This window comes from Chionomys nivalis, chromosome 12 (genome assembly GCF_950005125.1).
Source record: "Chionomys nivalis chromosome 12, mChiNiv1.1, whole genome shotgun sequence".
In the NCBI taxonomy this organism is placed as follows: Eukaryota; Metazoa; Chordata; class Mammalia; order Rodentia; family Cricetidae; genus Chionomys; species Chionomys nivalis.
In genome coordinates, this window is record NC_080097.1 from 63,352,081 (window position 1) to 63,373,909 (window position 21,829).

The following is a 21,829-nucleotide window of genomic DNA, read 5'->3' on the forward strand; positions in this document are numbered from 1 at the left end:
CCTTGGGAGTTGCTGAATAACTGGTTATTCAATAGAACGAGATGTTTAATTCTTGTCAAGTAAATGATGGCAGGGGTCTTTCAAAGCATTAGTGATGACGTCTCTCTGGGCTCCGCCCGTGCAGTGATGCCGGTAGACTGGACTCTCTTTCTGGTGCAAAGGGGAACACATCTGAAAACCTAGATAATATAATGAGTAAGACATTTGGTAAATAAAAGCAATTAAAACTCAAAAACAGCAGACATGTGGAAAAGCAGATAATGGAGCAAGTAAGACATTTAGTAAATATGACCAAATAGTGGTGGCATAAAGCTTACCTGAATCAGGCAACAGGCTGCAACTCTCCGCCTAGCGACTGATTTGTCTCCGGAGGCAAGCTTCAAAGGTCACAAAAACGCTTCCTTGGCATGTGCTCTGAGGTAGGGTAAAATCACAAATGCTATGATAAGCATATGTGTACTTTAGGGAGTGGGGTTTGTGTACAAGAAAAGGCTCTCTCTCTCTCTGTCTCTCTGTCTCTGTCTCTTTCTCCCTCTCTCTTGGATATTTTGGGTCTTTTTTGAGACAGGGTTTGTCTGTGTAACAGCCCTAGCTGTCCTGGAACTCACTCTGTAGACCAGGCTGGCCTCGAACCCACAGAGATCCACCTGCCTCTGTCTCCCGAGTGCTGCATTAAAGGCGTGTGCCACCACCGCCTGATTTAGCAAAGGATTTCAGTGAGGAGAGGGCAAGCAGAAGCGAAGGCTGACCACCACACAGGCTTTCCTCTATACCAGCTGTTCTCAACCTGTCGGTCATGACCTCTTTGTGAGTCAAACACCCTTTCACAGGGTCACGTAATAGATATCATGCATATCAGATATTTACATTACCGTTCATAGCAGCAGCAAAATTGCAGTTATAAAGGAGCATTGGAAATAATTTTAATAATGTTCCGGGGCCACCACAACTTGAGGAACTAGCTGTAGTAAAGAGGCGTAGCATTAGGGGGTTGAGAACCGCTGCTCTAGAGACGGGAGGTAGTTATTACGTGTGTGTGGGGGGGGTAACAGACATCTGCTGAAGTACATGGAGAGCAGTTGGGATTTCTCTCTGTTCCTCTGCAGAGCAATCAGGTCTTCCTCCTTTACCCTTGAAAATGCTATTAAAGGATTCTGTTTCCATCTGCGGAGTCCATACACAGCCCTATTAATCCTCAGAGCGACTTCAACATGAATATGACCCGAGCCTGGCCAACGCCGAGGACATCGGTCTGCTTGCGAGAGAGTCACAGAGGTCTGCGCAAGTCATCCCACTTAAGTGATCTTCCTTCTGTGTTCATCCACAACTCCTCTGCCCACAGTCCCAGGCCTCCCTGGGGCTCATTGTAGCTATCTTTCTGAGGCAAGGGTCAGTTCAGAGGGCAATTGTTGCCTCCTCTCTCTCCAGGGAGCGAGCTCTCATCATAAGGATTCTTTCTCCCAGTAAGCGAGAATGACCTGGAAATTTGACAGTACCAGTGTTACAGACCGCTCTTTCTCAAGAGAGAGAGATATTACCTTATAGAAACCAGCTTTTAACCTGCTGGGAAACTGTTCTGTGTGCTGCGGATTGTCTCTGATTAGAGCCAGAGGGCTGTCTCCTGCAACACCTCAAAGGCAGCTGGAATCGTCCGTGACCCTGAAAAGAAGCTGCAGTGTTTCTTAAGGGGAGGTGGGGAAGACGACGGTGTCAACACAAGACAGCACATTCCTTGCTCAGAGTGAACGTGAGCTCTTAAACACACCAGGAGAAAAGTCCTGAAGGTTTCAGAACCCCCAAAGTTCTTGGCTAACTTCCTAGAGCATTAACAGGCATAATAAATGTCCTTTGAGTTCATGCAGTCCCTAAGAACAAAAGAGTTGTTTGGAGGATTTTAGTGTTTAATCTTGAGGGAGTCTAAAGGCTCTATTTGTAATTTCTCAGTAAAACTTAAATCTTTGTCATGTCAAACAGGGTAGAAAACATGACAAAATATTTTTGAAACATCAGTAGGCATTTTCTCGGTTACTCAGGTAATCATAATTGAGCCCTGGGGTGTACCAGGCAACGCAGCAGGGATAGAGTGACCCAGATGGGCACGGTCCCTGCCTTCCTGATGCAGTGGGCAGGATAGCCTTGCGGTAAATCTTGTCGAAGGAAAATGCCAACAGCGACCACAGAGATCATTAGGAATACTGTGTAGGATTCCGATATACATTGTACTGTAAAGACGAGGAGACCTTGAAAATGCACAGAGCACAGCTCAGGGCCTTTCATGCACAAAACTCAGTTTCATCTCCAACAACAGGGAAATCCATTATTTGAGTTGCTATCTAACAGATAATGATGTTTGAAACATAATGTGTGTTTTCTTGATCGATGATTGACATGGGAGGTGGGAAGGGCCCAGACCAGTGTGAGTGATGCTGCTATTAGGTAGATGGTCCTGGGGTATTTCAGAAAACAAACCGAGCAGGCCAAGAGGAACAAACCAGAAAGCAGCACTCCTCCATGGCCTCCACTTTGCTTCCTGCCTCCAGGTTCCCGCTTGGGTTCCTGCCCCGACTTCCCTCAGTGATGGAGTGCGAGTTGTAAGGTGAAGCAAACCCTTTCTTCTCTAAGTTGCCTTTGGTCATGATGTTCAGCACAGCCATAGAAACTTTTAACTGACACACTAACATCCATTATTTTTATTTATTTTTAAATATGTTTCGTTTACTCTTGAACAATTTCTTACATGTATACTACGTATCTTCAACATATGCACCACCAATTCCCCTCCCCCAGCCCCTTGGAATACCTACCAGCATGGTCTCCCCTTTTCCTTTTCTGCAGGGAACCATAACTGCAGGAAGTTCTAGGCACAAGGGCTGTGCTATGTGCGGAAGTAGCTCATAGCACTCTTCCCGCCCTCCAGGTCTTATATCCTTTCTGCCTCCTCTTCTGTGTTTCCTGAACTTCTGTAGGGAGCGGCTATAGATGTTCCATTTGGGTCTGAGCATGCAGCAGTCACTTATTGCCAGCCCTTCGGCCAGTTATGAGTCTGCAGAAGAAGCCTCCCCAGCCACCATTGAAGGCCACACTAAAACTTTAAAGCAAGCATGACTGAATTTGAAGCATCTGTTGCTTTCCTTTTCCGTCTGAATGTCTGCATTCAGATAGGCATCTTTTAGGTTTCTGTTTCTTGTGTTTCCAATGCTGTGGATGTGAATCATTGTGTAACTGAACCGTGACGGCCCAGAGAATTGTCAGGTGCACGTGTAAGGTTTATGTTACCCGTGGGGCTCAGTTTCCCCTATATCCTTTCCTTCTTTGTTTGTTCATTTGTTTTTAGAGGCAGGATTTCTCTTCATAGTCCTGGCTCTTCTGGAACTTGCTCTGTAGACCAGGCTGGCCTCAAACTCACAGAGATCCACCTGCCTCTGCCTCCTGAGTGCTGAGATTAAAGGCGTGTGCTACCATGCCTAGCTTCTCCTTTCTTATGTCCCCTGCAAATTTACATCTTAGTAAGGACAATATGTGTTACAGTGGAACCGCTTGTTCGTCCCTGCCACCCGGATGCTTAGCCCAGAACTAATCACACTGAAACTGTACTCATTAAATCACTGCTTGGCCCATTAGCTCTAACTTCTTATTGGCTAACACTTACATCTTAATTTAACCCATTTCTATTAATCTGTGTATCACCACGAGGTCGTGGTCTACCAGCAAAGTTTTAGCACATCTGTCTCCAGTGGCGGATCCATGGCGTCTCTCTGACTCCACCTTTCTTTCTCCCAACATTCAGTTCTGTCTTCCCTGCCTACCTAAATTCTGCCCTATCAACAGGCCAAGGCAGTTTCTTTATTCATTAACCAATGTAACAACTTGGTTTGTTAACAGTCTATAAATAATATTATATTAAAAGACACTTGATAAACAAGAAGGAGGAGGAGAAGAAAGCAGCACTGAGTTATGGGTATAAACACAAATATTTATATGATATTTAGAAGGTAGGTTGATAACATATCCTTTTAGCAGAAGAAGAGGAGTGAGGTTCACACACACACACACACACACACACACACACACACACACTAACCTTCCCAGGGCCTCTGACTTCCTGAACCACAGGTTTTGACCAGGATTACATCAGACGTGAATTTGTTCCTATAGAGCAGATATTCAATCAGAAAGTAGTTAGTTGGTCCCACAGGACAGCTATGCCACTACTGCACGAGCGAGCATAACTTGCCAACAGGCTGGTATTGTAACCTCCTGTTTTCAATACTGAAACTATTGATGACTCTTTGGATGTCTCTGGGGCCTCTCTAACCAACAGCACATAGGGAGCTACCCCATACCTGACCCTGAGAGTTTTATTAATAGCTCATACATTCAGAGGCAGGGGATACATTATCTATCCATGCAGAATGGACTTTATAGTGAGTCTTTTTTTAAAAAAAATTAGCTTATAGAAGCAAAATGGCGGTGACCAAACAGTGGGCACAAGGGCATAGATGTTCAGGTAAAGAAGCCAAAAAGGTGCTGAGCAGCCAGCTAAGCAGGTAGCTGTGGCAGAAATGATAGGGAAAGGAGACAAATTGCATCCTGGGGGTGCTGACCAAGAGTGGCATGGGGAAAGGAAGGAATGGATCCTCATCTTCTCCTCCAGAGGAATAAATAGCAGATCAAGACAGGCGGGGCATGTCTGGAGAGTGCCGGCGCCTCACTCTGAAGCAGACACTAAGATGAAGCCTAAAGATAACATACTTGAGATGCACAAGGCTTGTGAAATTAAAACTGCAATAAATGTATCTCTTTATCAAACTGACTCATCTACTGATGCATTCATTGATCTGTTGATCAGAAATCTATTGATACATGATCTATTGATCATTGATGCATTTATTTGACACTGAGAAAAACAGGATCTCTGTATGTGGCTTTCAAATTCACCTCATGGGCCACCTGCCGAAAAGTTTTTATTTCAAAACATTAATATTCATACCCTGGCTGAACTAAAGATGACCGGAAACTGAGAAGTCCTTGCCCCCGTTCGTCTTGTCCCCCTGCTTTTGATGAATTGCCACACTGCGCTTTGTTAAAAGGCTCTCAGTTCAGATCCTTAGGAACCACGGCATCAGGCTTACTCTCACCATTTCAGATAACAGGTATGGCTTCGGAGTTTCCAGTTATAGAAGGTGTGGCTACAGTGGAAATGAGACCTCATTTTGTCTTAAATCTCACAAAGATTTTTCAGGGGAGATTTAGAGGGCCAACGTCCTAAGAAAATCCTCATTACCAGTCTCTAAACATGTGTCAGCATGGCCAAGGCCCGTCACAGCGGCAGAGTACTGAGAGGAACAACAGATCTAAGGTGTTCATCAACGAGACTGGACGAGGCGATTCCTGCCTTAACCCCAGCACTTGGGGGACAGAGGCAGGTGAGTCTCTGAAAGCTTGAGGCCAGCCTGGTGTACATATACCGTTTGAGGACAGCCAGAGTTACATAGACTCTGTCTTGGGGGAAACATGTTCATAAGCTAAGGAAGAAACATTGTTCCTCATGAACCAACTGAAGATGCCTCTGTTAGACCAGCAGAGGAAAAACCAATAGGAACACAGTGGGTAACACCAGAGCCAAGAGGAGATCTGAAATCAAGAAAGAGAGGGGTTTATCAGAGGTATCAAGACACACGGCAGAAGACGAGGAAAGAGAAGATAAGATGAATCGGTGGACAATTAATTTTTCCATTTATTTTGTAGGCCCTGTGTAAATACTTTGGATATTCAAAATTACCTTGTGTCTCTTTAGGGCACCATTTTTAAAATCTTAAAAATCTTAAAATTATGGGTCTTTTTCTAAATAAAACATCTCCAAAACTCAAATAAATAGACAGATGATAGATAGATAGATAGATAGATAGATAACAAAACAAAAAAATTAAAGTTTTCAGAGTAATGGGTTTCCATAAGGTTTTTGTTTTTTATTTTTTTAATACAACCAGGCTGACTTTGAGCTCCCTGCGTGGCCAAAGGTGGCTTGACCTTCCTCCTGAGTGGCGGGAAAACAGAGCTGGGCCTGCCCGGCCTGAGTTAGGCAAACACTCTGCCAGCAGAGCTACAGCCTTAACCTCCTAAATTTTCTGAAAATATGCTCTGAAACACAAACTACTTTATGTATATATTTTGAGAATTCTGGGGAGAAAGTTTTCATATCTACAGCATATCTATCCTGAGTACTAATATGCCTATTTCTTTGGTAACACTATTTTTTTTAATGCTTGCTAATTTGATGTGGAAAATAGTTTTCTTTACATTTACTTGTCCTGAGTAAATATCAGAGATATTGAAGTCGTTCATCCGTTTATTAATTATTTATATTTTATTCCATGAATTTTCTACTCATTCCTTTTGTCAATTCCATTAACAAACCTATACTTTTCATAATAAATTATAACAATGCCATGTTAATCATTTTGCTTATAGCATTCTGAAACACATTTTGCTAAGTTACCGTTCTTTTTTGTTCACGATTTTTGATACTCTGAAATTTACATTTTATATATTGCCTACTAAAAACTGTATCTATAGTTTTCTTTGGATTTCCCCCCACCCATGGGTTAACATATTTCTCATCTCGTGAACAGTTTGAATATTCCCCCCATATTTCTTTCAATAGTCGTTGTTAGGTGTTTATATCTTACTGTCGATTCATAATCCCCTCTTCAATTTTCTGTAGTCTAGAATGTGATGTAGGAATCAGAATGAGGGGCTGGAGAGATGGCTCAGGGGTAAAGGGTGCGCACCACTCTTGCAGAGGTCCTGCCGCTCTCGCAGCATCCGCAGCTCTAGGGGACCTGACATTGTCTTCCGGCCTCCAAAGTCTCCTGCACACTGCACACGGTCTCAGGCAATTCCATATGTGGAAATAATTAACAAATAAATGTATTTTTAATGAATCATACATAATTGTCCTGTTGTGTTCCAGATTCTTAACCATCTTGTTCAACTCCATCATTTATCTGAATAATCTGCTCCTTATTTGTGTACTCTTGATGCCTTAATTTCTGATTCTGGACAGTCTTTTCTGTAACATGGGTCTGTCAGGCAATTCTTGTTCTGGTAACAGACTTAAATGTAGTAGTGGCATGTTCTTTGTTATTTGATATGGTTAGTCATTGGCCAAATGTGGTAATCAGATGGGGCTGATGTGATTGAGAAACTGGGATTTTGATTTTACTAATTTACATTTAAATTTTAAAAACTTTTACAGAATTATTCATCAGAAAATTACAATTTTGGAATTGCATGTGTTCACAAATATGTTTTTCCTCCTGTTAATTTTATGATTTTAAATATAGCTCAAGTATTTTCAGATAAAAGTTGGTGTTTGGGACTTGGGGGAGGTGGCTCAGGAGTAAATAAATGAGCTTTCTGCGCAAATCTGATGACCCGAGGTCAAGTTCCAGAACTACATACACCCGATCGCAGGTGTAAGATGGGAGGTAGCGGAGACACACAGCTCTCACGCTGTGCGGCAGCCAAAACAGGAGATCCTCACTCACACAAGGTGGAAGAAGGGAACTGACTCCCAAACAGTTGACTTCAGACCCACATACGCATGCTGTGGCACAGGTCTACCTGCAGACACACACACACACACATGCATGCACACACACTAAATCTTTTTAAATTTTTTTTAAAATTAGCATCTAAATTAAGATTTTCTGTAAGCATAAAAATAATGTAAAATATCTCAATAAGTTTTATATTACCAACATGTTAAAAATGAATGTATTTTATATACTTAGGTTAAATAAAACACTCCATTAAAATCTCCTCCAGCTGTTCCTTTTACACTGTAAAGTACAGCCACCATTATAGTCTAAATTACATATTTAGCTTACATTTTATTTCTATTGGAAATAGTTTAGTTTTTTGTGTTTTTATTTTATTATTTTTATATTTATTTTTGTGTGTGCACCAATTAAAATATATAACTCCAAGCTAAGTTTAACTTTAGATAAAGCATAAGCAAATGGACAACCCTATCTAGTGGCTTTGTTAGTCAGTGCCTGCTCTGAGATAGATACTTTGCATTGGTATGGATCTTGAGTTATTGATACAAATTCAAGATCAATTTTGTTTTATATATATAAATATATATTTTGTTATATATATTTCTGCTCTTGATTAGGTATTTTGTTTGTGCAGCTCATTTAAAAATGTAATGTATAATTTAAAAATATATAGGTTAATAGATAATCATCTACAATAGTCAAGCTTGTAGTCATGTTTGTTAGATTTTCTAGATGGACAGATATGTATTTCAGATGAATAGGCATTCCTCAAACCTTTCAAAGACTATAGAATATGGCATTCAAAATGTTTAAGAATTTAGAAATTTTCATGACAATGAGACATATCTGTTCCTGGCAGCACCAATCTTCAAGGGGAAGATGGGCATTGAAGAGGCTCCTTATGGAGTTGCTTAGCCATTTGGGCAAGAAACTGCCCTTGCCTGGACTGCTTGACTGAACTTGCAGGACCCACAGAGAAATGACTGCTGAACTTGCCTAAAGGTGAGATGATCCTTCGGGGGTTCTTGCTTCATGAAAGAGTCTGCTAGGTATTCTTCAGGACACAGAAGAAAGTGACTGACAAACTGTCAATATAGGTGGAACTGTCTTTCAAATTTCCTGCTTCATGGAAAAGTCTGCTGGATACTATGGACCTGTAGGCTAAAGATGGATGCCCCAATAGTACAGAAGAACTTTGGGTGACTGTCCAGGCAGCGAGATGTCTCTGTCAATTCTAGAATTTTGGAAGTTGCTTACAGTGCACTTCCTGTTTACTTATGTAATATTATATCCTTCTGGAGTCTTTGATAGAGTTGAAGAATTTATAGTTATAGTTTTCCTTAGTTATGATAAAAGACAAAGTAGATATAAATATTGTAACTGTAATTCTTGCTTGATACCTGTTTTGTTACATGTAATTTTACTGTTAAAGCTAAAACCTTCCTTTTCATTTAAACAGAAAAGGGGAGGTGATGTGGGATTCCCCTCTGTATGCTGTGAATACCATTAATAAATAAAGAAACTGCTTTAGGCCTATAGCAGAGCTATAGGAGAACAGAGCTAGGTGGGGAAAACTAAACTGAATGCTGGGAGAAAAAGAGGACGGAGTCAGAGAGAAGCCATGCAGCCCCGCTGGAGCCAGATAGAACTTTAGCCAGTAAGTATCTTACCAGTAACACAGCCATGTGGCGATACACAGATTACTATAAATGGTTTAAATTAAGATGTACTAGTTAGTCAATAGGAAGTTAGAGTTAGGGGCTGGAGAGATGGCTCAGTGGTTAAGAGCATTGCCTGCTCCTCCAAAGGTCCTGAGTTCAATTCCCAGCAACCACATGGTGGCTCACAACCATCTGTAATGAGATCTGGTGGCCTCTTCAGGCATACATATAGACAGAATGTTGCATACATAATAAATATATAAGATTTTTAAAAAAAGAAGTTAGAGTTAATGGGCCAAGCAGTGTTTTAAATAATATAATTTCTGTGTGGTCATTTTGGTTCTGGGTGGCCAAGATGAACAAAAAGCCTCCTTACAACACCTGCTCAATAGGTGGGCATGTGACCCAGGCTTGACTAATCATAATAGCCCTCTCCTAGTTAGGGTCTCTACTAGGCCGAAAGCAAGCTGGAGAGGAAAGGGTTTATTTAGCTTACACTTCTGAATCCCTAGTGCATCACTGAAGGAAGCCAGGACAGGAAGTCAAACAGGGCAGGATCTTGGAGGCATAGATGCAGAAGCCATGGAGGGGTGCTGTTGCTTACTGGCTTGCTCCCCATGGCTTGGACCACCAGCCCAGAGACGGCACCACCCACAATGGGCTGGGCCCTCCCACATTGATCACTAATTAAGAAAATGCCCTTCAGACTTGCCTAGAACCTGATCTTACGCAGGCATTTCCTCCAGTGAGGTTCCCTCCTCTCAGATGACTTTAGCTTGTGCCAAGTTGACATAAAACTAGCCAGTGCTCCTCCCGTCTGTACCGATTAGTAGTCTGCATAGTAATTTGTCTCAAAACGGCCGATTTGAGCCCTCCTACAGGACTGAATGTAGGGATGTTCTTGCCTTTTGGACTGGGAGCTGCAGGATGCAGGGCTTGGGGTCACAGCAGTCATTTCTCCTGCCCTTGGCGAGGTACAAAGCCCTGAGGTGAGGAGGAGGAAGAGTGCTCCGGGAGTTCTCCTTGGCGGTCTTTGTGGGGCACTGGGCCAAGGTTCGATGGAGATGATTATTCTCCAGACATCTAATGAACTAACAGAAAGGACTTCCTCTAAGAGACATGTAGGTTTGAGCCAGCACCTTAGTCATAGCACTGCTGTGAACATTTACTTTCTACCTTTTTTAATGTTTTTCTAAACTTCTGCTGAGCAAGACACTGCTGGGCAGGTGTGATGTCTCTGGGCGTTTATGCTTCAAGAGTAAATTCATGGTGCCATGGCTGTGAGCACTGGAGGTCCTCATGTGTACATGCCTGTGATGAGCATGCATGTGTGGACACATGTGTGTGCGCAAGTGCTCGTGCTAGTGTGTGGACACACGTATGTGAGCGAGTGCTCATGCTGGTGTGGACGGAGGTGAAAGTCTGACATCACGTGTCTTTTCCCACCACTTTCCCCGTTATTCACCGAGGTGTGGTCTCAGCGGAACCCCCAGTTCCGTCCTGCAGCTAGTCTGACTGGCTAAGCTTGCTTTGGGGATCAACCTTCCTGTCTGCGCATCGTAGGGCTGAGATCACAGCAGCGGTGTCATTCCTACCCAGCCTTTACAGGGATCGTGGCGATCTGAATTCCGCCCCTTGCGTTTACACTGCAAGGGCATTAACCACTGAGCCATCTGCCCACCCCCAAGTTGTCCTGCTTTTATTGAGTACTTAATGAGAAAAGGGTATGGTGGCTCATGCCCGTAGGCCCATCACTCCAGAGACTGTGGCAGGAAGATCGCTGCAAATTGGTCAGCCTAGGTTACAGAGGAAGACCTCATTTCAAAAACCTGAAATACTAAAGTAAAAAAAAGAAAGGACTGCCATAAATGGAAACAGTGCATGGATGCACCGGCTCCTGTTTCCTACACCACGTCCACCACCACTGAACTCATTTTCTAAGACTTTCCTTCACTGGGCTGAATCCACAAGCTCTCATTCCTAGGGTCCTGAAGGTCTGATGCTCTTAATGCTGCCCTCAGAGAAAGAAGTGACCCCCTTTCTCTAGCTTTAATCCCACAATCCTCATAGGTACAACAATGGGGCAAAGGATTTCAGGGCAGGACTGAGTCTTCAGGGCAGGGTACAGTGCAGAAGTTCATACACACACACACACACATATACACACATACACACTCACAACTAACACATACACTATATATATAATTTCAAAGATGCTTTAAATTTCAAGACAGCAATAGCAAAGATTAAACAAGCATGAAGCCCATCCAAGCAAGGGGGCCATCTGCCTGATGGCCAAATTTGATCTCTTAAAGTCTTAATTCCTTCATTTGTAGAATGGGAAACAGCTGACCTTGAACGTAACAAGTATGATGTGTTTTATTCATGGTGTTTCGGGAATGCTGAGATCTCAGGCCTCCCTGGCTCTAAGGCCCTGTGCTCTTAACAACAGTAGGAACCGTCTTCAGCCACATTGCCTCCCCAGTCCCCATTCTCAATCCTTACTGCCCCTCTGCTTCCCTGGAGCTGCAGAGCGCAGGCCAGCACACACATAAAGAAGCGTAGAGGCAGTGGTGTTTTAGTGGCATTGCGACTTTCCTCCCTGCATGCTCATCTCATGAGAAGCAGAAAAGGAGAACTGCTCTGTTTCCAGGTGTCTGACTGTCTGTCTGTCTGTCTGTCTGTCTGTCTGTCTGTCTGAGTCTCCGCTGACTCAGTGAAGGAGACCTGCCCTCACAAAGGCGCTTCTGACGAAGATCTAACGAGCCCTGGACACGTGAAGGAAGCTCAAGAATAAGGCGGGCATGCTGCCCCATGCTGATAATCTCTGAGCTTGGGAGGTAGAGAAAAGGGGGGTGAGGAGTTCAAGGTCACCCTCTGTTACAGTGAGTACAAGGCCAGCGTTAGCAACAAGCAACCCTGGAGGGAGAGACACAGAGAGAGAGAGGGACCAGGCACCATGCATTTGCCTGTAATCCCAACAGTGGGGAGGTGGACGGAAGAGGCTTAGAAGTTCAAGACCATTCTCACTGCTACACAGTGTGATAAAGGCCATCTCAGAGGACACGAGACCCTGACTCCAAAAAAGGTATTACAGAACACCAGGTAAGCATTTTCCCCTTGTCTTAAAAAAACTCAATTGCTTTTTTTCATAAGAAAGTAGCATTTTGGGATTATGTGAAGTGGTACATCTGTGAATATATTACAAGAATGATTATTCTTTTAAATAAGACATAGGCTTCGTAGAATTAGCAATTATTTATTGCTCTTAAAGGCCTAGCCCCACCCTGCCCCAGACTCATAGCTTGTTTGGGGTACTGTGTGTGTGTGTGTGTGTGTGTGTGTATGTTTTGGTGTTTGTGTGTTTGTTAGTTTGTTTTGCTTTGCTTCATTTTGTTGTTCTATAAATGGAATCTGGGGTTAGGTAAGTCTGTTTGGGGGTGTGGTGGGGGGAGGCATGAGAATGTGTGTATGGTAGCTAATATACTAAGGGAAGGAACCTAGAATTTATACAGTGTATGTGTCAAAAAAAAAACCATGGAAATATAGATCAAACAGAGGACTTTTGGTTTTGTTAGAGTGATATGTTGGATTATTTTATGTCACTTGACCAAGTTAGACTGATCTGGTGTAAATCATAGTGTCTGCCCTACACTCTACGGTAAAGTATGCAAGCAGGAACTAGGCTGGAGAGTAAAAAACACAAGCACACACAGACAGAGAGACTGAGACTCAGTTCATCCTTGAAACAAGAATGCCAACTTTATTGGATTCCAGGGAAGTTTATGTAGGGATCCTTAACTGATAGCCACGCCCCAGCTCTGGGAATTTCCAGCTGTGAAACCCACCAGCATTCACTCTCCTGCCATCAGGAACTCATGAGGGTCTGATGCTCAGAGCAGCTGCAGGGACAGGAAAACAAGTTGTTTTGCTCAGTTCATTCCAGCAGGCAAAGGGTCTGTGGCAGGCAAAGAAAGTCAAGGGGCCAGAGGTCTGCAGCTCCCAACAATCTGGGAAGGGCAGTCCATCAGATTGCCTGTAGACAAGTCTCTAGGGCATTTTCTTGGTTAATGACTGATGTAGAAGGGCCCAGCTCACTGTCGCAGTCATCCCTGGGCTTGTGGTTCTGGGCTTTATAAGAAATCAGCCTGAGGAAGCTGTGGGGAGCAAGTCAGTAGGTAACAACCCTCATTGGTTTCAGTTCCTGTCTCTGCATTCCTGCCTTGAATTCCTGCTCTGACTTCCCTCCATGAGGGAGTGTGACTTGGAACAGGCAGGCTGAAATAACCTTTTCCTCCCCTTTCTGCTTCTGGTCGTGGTGTTTCTCACAGCAATAGAAACCTGGACATGGAACAAGTCATAAAGGATGATGGGAAAGCCCTGTACTCTCATGAGGACTGCAGGAATTCCTCCAAGAACATGCTAAGAGTTTATCTTCCTGAGTAGCAATGGGACAACCTTCATCAGGGCTGAGGAACGAAGGAGGTAAGCACTGAGAGTGTGCTGGAGCAGGTCCCACTTGGATGTGGCTACAAGTCTATGGTAGCTCTCTGGGGACAGGAATTCCATTTGAAAGGGACAGCTGGACAGCTGGGCTCACTGTAGTCCTATATAGGAAGTCCCCATGAGGATTTCCATGAGCTGACTTGGAAAAGCCCTCAGATTTCAATACTGTAGACCATCTGGACTGAAGCAGATCTTCCCTGAGCCCACTCAGAGGCAGCTCTAAAGTAGCATCGTATCAGACATGAATGCAAATCTCTGTCCTGGCCAGAGCTGCAGTGTGAACGCGTAGCACTGGCTGTCATAGGGCAAAGGCACACCTGGTTTGAAAGGCAACCCCTGTTTCCTTCCAAGGATCTAGATAGGATGAGTGACAGTTAAATGCTATTCATGACACTCCCTTGTAAACAAACATTTCTTAATATTTCCCACATATCAAAATTTTGAAAATGCTTTGAGATAAGGTTCTCACTTCATAACCACTTAGCCTAAAACTCCCTATGTAGCCCAGGCTGGCCTTAAACTCAAGAATCATCCTGCCTCATCTCTCTAAGGGCTGAGGTTACCGGCTCGAGTCACCACACAAAGCTCTTATCTATTTCTTAGAACAATACATGAAGGTGAACGCTGTTTTTATTCTATTTTACAGATTAAAAGAAAAATCTTAGGTAAAATCAAGTCGAGTTTTCCTAAGATTGTGTGGTAAATGTCGACGATTTCACACCTAGGCAGTCTGCCTCTGGAGTCCGCGCTCTTTCCTGGTTTCGCAAGAGTTGGCTTTCCTTCTAAAAGTCTTTGTCCGCATCCTACATATTTGAAGAAATCAATCCGAATCCATCCTAAAGAGTGGCCACCAAAAGGGTGGGTTTGGGGTGTATGGGGTGTAGCTAGTGCTAAAAACCTGGTTTGCCACTGCAAGGTCCTGGGCTTGTTCCCAAGGACATGGGGAGGGGGGGACACAGCAAGAGATGTTTTCCTGTGGAGTAGAGAAACCACAAGCAAATCAACAAGTGGACATAGTATGTGCTAGAAGTGACGGAGCTACGAAGAAAATTAAAGCACAGCGAGAAGCTAAGATTGACGGGCAGGCACTACAGCACTAGGGGAGTGGTCACTGATGGCATGAGGATGATTGATAGGCAGGCACTACCGCACTAGGGGCGTGGTCACTGACAGCATGACGATTGAAGGGCGGGCACGACCACACTAGGTCACTCACTGACAGCATGAAGCTGGAGAGATGGCTCAGTGGTTATGAGCACTTAATGTTCTCGCAGAGGACCCAGGTTTAGTTCCCAGCACCTACACTGGACAGACTAACAGCTGCCTGTGTCAGGGAATCTAGTGCCAGCTCCCAGCCTCCTCTGGCATCTTCATGCATACAGTACACATAAGCTCACAGGCACACACACACATAAGTCAATAAATCTTTCTGAAAATGAGTAGAGTCCTATGACACACCCTCTAACAGTTATCCCTTATGAACCATCTAAGCATCTACACCTGGGCAAGCAAGGTGGCTCTGCCTCGGGGGCACTTGCCATCTAGCCTGACAACCTGAGTTCGATCCCTGAGACCTATCTGGTACCAGGGACAACTCCTGAAAGTTATCCTCTGACTTCTGTACATAAGCTGTGACCCAGCACACATATGTGCACACTGTGAAAAGTGAATAAATGAAAGGATTAAAAGAGAGAAGGCACCCTTTGCATTTTTATAACTGTAGGGTCCAGGTCTGCCCCCTGCTCCTGGGGTTACTTGAGGACAGTTTCTGGTCAGCCAGCTAAAACATTCTGTTTGTTTCTGTGCTCCCTCTGCCCGGCCTGGTGATTAGCTGTAGGGCATTGTTTACTCCATCTTGGGTGTGGCAATTTCCCCACCTGCCTGGGGGGAATTCTTTGTACAGCTGCTAGGTATATAACGATTTCCCCAAAGTTGAATAAACGGCTTTTGGCTGATCTCCTTTCGAATGACCCAGGTCTCTTGTGTGTTCTTTCAATCTCCAGGTCCGTGCCCGGCTCGCATACAGTACAATGGCGAGCGACTGTACCAAGAGGGTTACACAGAATCGGGTGTTACATATAACAAACTTAAGCATTTGTGGGCTCACGGTAAACATGGAGACTCGTTAGGTAGACAAACACATAGCTCTGCATCTATGCTGTCTCTACTATCCCAGACCAACAAAGACGTGATTTTAAAAGCCCGCCAGCTGGGCAGTGGTGGTGCCTTTAATCCCAGCACTCAGGATGCAGAGGCAGGTGGATCTCTGTGAGTTCGAGGCCAGCCTGGTCTAGATAGCGAGTCCTAGGACAGCCATGTAAGTCTATGTAGAGAGTTACTGATGTTTAATAAAGTGAGCTAGCCTCAAAATCACTACGCCACATCAAGGCAGCCAGGTACCAGAAACATGTAGAATATATGACTCCATCGACAGAAAATTCTAAAAATAGAAAATTTCAGAAAAAGAAAAGTGTATTGCAGTAACACAAACCAAATCCATGGCCACATAAGTCGTTTTTTAGAGAGAAGGACTCTTCCGTAGAACACGAAGTACACTCTAGGCTGGGGGAGAATCTGTGTTGTTGGAACTCATTGAACTGAGCGTTCACGATGGGTGCCACACCCTGAATGTAAGTTGTTTCCCAACAAATTTGAGGGGGGAAAATATTATCTTATTATTTTTCAACTCCGTCATCTCTCTTTTTAAAATTTTATTTAATAATTTATTTATTCTCTATGTGGGTGTTTCATTTGTATGTATGTCTGTGTACCACTTTCCTACCTGGTGCCCTTGGAGGGCAGAAGGGGTGTCAGATCTCCTGGAACTGGAGTTACAGGTGGTTATGAGTGGCTATGTAGGTGCTGGAAATTGAACCTGGGTCCTCTGGAAGAACAGTCAGTGCTTTTAACCATCCCCCCAACACCCTGTCTCTTTTTGGAAACAAGATTTCACAAAACCAATGCTACATGAACTCACTTATGCCACCAAGGATAACTTTGAATTTCTGATCCTCCTGCCTCTCCCTCCCAAGTGCTGGATCATAGACTATGCACCGTGCCATGCTGTCTTGTCATTGTAATAGTCTTTTATTGTTGACCTATTTTAATGAAATGCTATTGGCAGAAGTTTCTGCTCCATCAGCCAGCTCCCAAATAACCATACAGATATGTATTATTAATTATAAATGCTCAGTCAATAGCTTAAGGCTTATTATTAACCAGCTCTTACAACTTAAATTAACCAAGATTTATTAATTTATGAGCTACCCCATAACTCATGGCTTATTATTACCTCATAATCTACACAATCTCCTTCCTCTGCATCTGGTTGATGACTCCACCCTTCTTCTTCCCAGCATTCTCTTAGTCTGGCTTTCCCACCTAACCTCTTCCTGCCTAGCTATTGGCAATGAGAGCAACACATCTTCATGTGTAAAAAAGGATTATTCCATAGCAAAATGATTTTTTTTAATTTTTGGAGACAGATTTTTTTTTTTTGTATATAGGCTGGCCATGAACTCACTGGATAGCTGAAGATGACTTTGCCTCCTTCTTACTGAATGCTGGGATTACCGGCCTGCACCACTACTTCGTGTTTGTGTGGTGTTAGGAATCAGAGGGCTTCCTGTATGCGATGCTTGCACTCTTATCAATCTTAGCCATGCACATTTAACTTTAAAAAAATGTACTGGCCACATTATTTTATGTTCTATTTCTGGTAAGTGCAGATAGTTTGGTCCAAAGAGCTTTGAGTACATTGTTTCCTTTTTTCTCTGACTCTCCCTTTAAGATCTTAGGTGATTGATGAGCTTTGACTATGAGTCTAGATATCATTCATCCTAATCCCTGAGCAGTGGGGCTCCAACCTGGTGAGGTCTGAGCTTGCTTCTGTTGGGAGCCATGGGTATGTTGCTGTGTGTAGTTATAGGAATGGTGGACTGCGTCCTGCCACCAGGCTAGCTTTACCTGAAATAATTACATGGAAACTGTATTCTTTTAAACACTGCCTGGCCCATTAGTTTTAGCCTCTTATTGGCTAGCTCTTACATATTGATCTAACCCATTTCTAATATTCAGTGTAGCACCACGAGCTGGCTTACCAGGAAAGATCTTAACCTGCATCTGTCTGGAGTGGGAGAATCATGGCGACTCACTGACTCGGCTTCTTTCTCCCAGCATTCTGTTCAGTCTACTCCGCCTACCTAATTTTCTGTCCTATCAGGGGCAAGCAGTTTTCTTTATTAATTAACCAATGAAAGCAACAGATAAATGCAAGACCCACCTCCATCAGCTGTGCAGAGAGCACACGGTTCCCTCCCAGGTTTTTCCGGGTGTTTGGTGGGTCTCAGGGGCAGGTGCCTCCTCACCTTATCTGCAGCCAGGATCTGGGCCTACTCCATCCTGCCCTGAACCTCACAGGCCCCCACTCAAATGTTCATTTTTCTACTCTGGCTTACTTCCTGCGAGCTCAGTACCCTGTGTCAAGCACGAGCTACGCAGAATCAGTTTTTACAGCCAAAGGAACCTGAGATGAATCTGACATGCTGCTGGAAAGGGCATGTTTGCACTTAGAGAAAAAGAGCAATAAGCTCCAAAAAGTTAAATGATAGCTCTGCCTTTGAAAGATTTTGAACTAAAAAATAGATCTGGAAATACCCAAGCCATCCTCCATCCAGAATCTGTCTGTGCATCTAATGGTGTTCAGAGAAGCCAAGTGTTAGGCCCGCACAGCCGTCCATCATGAGCTAAGTGTGAGGGGAGATGTGATCTAGGGCGTGGTAGCGAGATAACTCTGCAGATTACAGCACAGAGAATGGCTGCAGCACAGTGCAACACCACCCTTGTAGTTATCCCAACATATCTTAGAAGGGCAGGAGCAGTTCACAGTTGCCAATCTCTGAGTTCCCCGGGAGATTTTACCAAGCTTAAAATTTATTGATCCTTAGAAATTAGTTTATAGTCATTTTAATATTTGGATATTGAACATCCATCTTATTTTGGACATAGTTGCCTCCTCCAGATGACAGGCTGCACCGGTTTCCGACGCCGCGGCTGACCCCAGTTTTCAACTCCTATCTCTCTTTACAAAAAGGTGCAAAAGTTCATTGAATCTTCTAATTTACATGCAAACTCAGTCTCCAGTCCAAAAGAAGAGAGCATTCTACTTTTGTTACCATTTAATACCAGGTGATAAAAGAATAAATTTGGGAGCTGTACGGGGTAAATAAAACGTCATTTGTAAATAATAATAGAATCGTGTATGAAGTAGTGCCCAGAGTGGGAACGGAGCGAACACTTTGTTTCTCCAATGAGCACATTGCCATGGTGGAAGATTGGTACTGCTCATTGTTCTGATTTCTGATCTGGTCTGAGTTCCGGTAAGGCAGCCAAATACCAGCTTCAAATCCTCATATTGTCTGTAACCCAAATGCAGAAGAGAGAGATCGCTCTTCGGGAGGAGTGGGCAGGGGCTGCTGCTGCTTCTCCGTCTCCTTCTTCTCCATCACCTTCATCTGAAGTGTGAAACTAACCTGCCGGAAACCACTGCTTTAGTCAGCCAATCAGGAGACAGACATGAAAGGCAGCGCTTTCTCCGGCACCGTGTTCCTGAGTGGACGTAACTGCAACTTTGGGGGACCCAGTTCTTTCTGGCTACAGTCCGCACCACATTCAAATATTATCAGCTGGCTCCCTAGTCTGGGCAGCTAGCGGGGGCTAATGACGAGAGATAATAGCCAAATCCCAGTTCGCCTTCTCGGGTTCTGAAATCAACTTTGGGACTTGGTAGGACCTGGCCAAAAAAAAAAAAAAAAAAAAAAAAAAAAAAAAAAAAAAAAAAAAAAAAAAAAATGGAAATACCTTCCGTCACATTTTTTGCTCATGTTTTCTAAAATCACTTTCAGATAAGGCAGCGAGCTTGCTAGAGTGGGAAGCGCTGACTGACAAAGTGTCGTCTACTACAAAATTCTTTCCGGTGCTCCAATCATCCTTTCCTTCTCGACTTCAGTATCACATGTAGCCATGTGTAGAATCATAAAATAATTATGCGGTGTACAAGCTTTCTGGGAGCATGTACCACTGTTTTCCTAATTCTTTATCTCTCCCATTGATCGTGGCGTGTGTGCATTGATCCAAGTCGGCCATCTGGTTAGGCAAGATAAGCATGCTAGTGTCTTGCATTGCACTGTCACGCGGGGAGGGGGCACATTTTGGCTGTAGGGAATTACGGGGGCAGGATTAGCCCTCTTCCTATGAGAAAAAGGAATTTTAAATGCAGTGTTGCAGCTGCATGGGCCATGTTGCTAACTTCTGTTTTTGCCATGAACTGGGTAGATTTTTCTCCTTGCTTGTACTGTCTCCGAAGGTATAAAGATTTCTGCCTTGTATGAAACAGGGGGAGGTAGAGGAGAAGATGAGAAAAGATTCGTCTTTAGCACACGTTGGACTTGGAAGTGACTGATATACTACAGGATTTCTAAACGACAAAATGGCTTTTAAATGATGACAAAAGACTGCTGGATTCAAGAGGGGAAAGAAAAAGCACTTTATACTGCAGCTCTTGCCCTCGCCCCAGCAAAATCATTTCTGAGAAGGAAGAAGTATTTGTTTGGTCTATGAGAAAGAGGGAGAGACAGAAAGGAAGGAAGGAAGGAAGGAAGGAAGGAAGGAAGGAAGGAAGGAAGGAAGGAAGGAAGAAATGAAGGAAGAAAGGAAGGAAGGAAGGAAGGAAGGAAGAAAGGAAGGAAGAAAGGAAGGAAGAAATGAAGGAAGAAAGGAAGGAAGAAAGGAAGGAAGGAAGGAAGGAAGGAAGGAAGGAAGGAAGGAAGGAAGGAAGGAAGGAAGGAAAAGGGAAGGGAAGGGGAAAAAGAAAGGACATGTGTATCATAGCAGAGGGAATCGCAGCAGAAGCCGGGCTCGGGCCTGAGGTCGTCCTCTCCATTTGTTTATCTCTTTCATGTATTGAAATGACTGTTTGTCCCGAGTCTATGGCCACTGGGACCGAGTGAGTATGCTATTTAATTCAAAGAGACTTTCTCCCCAGCCCGGTTGGCCACTGTTGTTTTCAAATTTGATTGCGGCCATTGTTGTCTCATATTCTGCAAATGTGTGGAAGACTCAAAAGCTTTTCCTCAAAATTGAACAATTCTGTCAAAAAAGATTAGTTCTATTTTGTCTGCTGGGTGCTGACTATTCATGAGCGTAAAGAGAGAGGGCTGGGTGTCATTCTAAGTGGCTAAGGTGGCTGGATCTGGGCTATTGACTTGAAGTTACCCAACTAGAATCTACAAAAGAGCAGGCAGAAGCAGAGGGAGCGGCGGCCTGCCATGTGCTTGGCTGGACCTTCTTTAGCTGCCCATTTATTTCTTTTGTTGCCAGAACTTTTATTGTCATACAGTTGAAAAAAAATGTTAGACACAAGCTTCAGGCAGCACAAGCAGAAAAGAGGAGTTAGCATATCAGTAGGATCATCTTACAGCGAACCAAGTTCTTTTCAGGATGTATAATTAGTGAATACAGTCTTTTTTCTTCTTCTTCTTTTTTTTTAGCCTATGGCTGGGGGGGCGGGGCTCCGATCTCTGGTCATAATATTTGAGGAAATAAAATACATTTGGCAATTTCGGAGAGATATACACATATTAACTCTTTCGACACAGTCTTTGCAATTCCCTCAAGAAATGTCTGGTTGAATGGGGAAACTTACTATGAATTCTCGTCATTGTGCCAGGGGTCCTGAGAGGGAGCTACTCTGTAGTTGGACATATTCAAAATTTTAGACGGAGGAAATCGGATTCAGGATGAAATGAATGTAGAAGACCCTCCTGAACAGGAGGGACTGAAAGGAAGCGTGTGGTTTTCACACGACGCCTTTGTGGTCTAAAGGAGTAATTAAAGTGTGACGGGAAACCGAAGCCGGGAAAATGTACACTCGCATCTATGAGTGACTGAGTCTCACTGGCAGCCCAGAGCTGCCCTTGTGCTTCCAAGATGTTAAATCTTATCTGAAGTGAGAAAATTGGAGTCCGGGGTCATTCTGTCTTCTCTTTTTTTCTCCCCCTCAGTTGAGCATTTAAGTGTCTTTTATATACATAAAAGCAT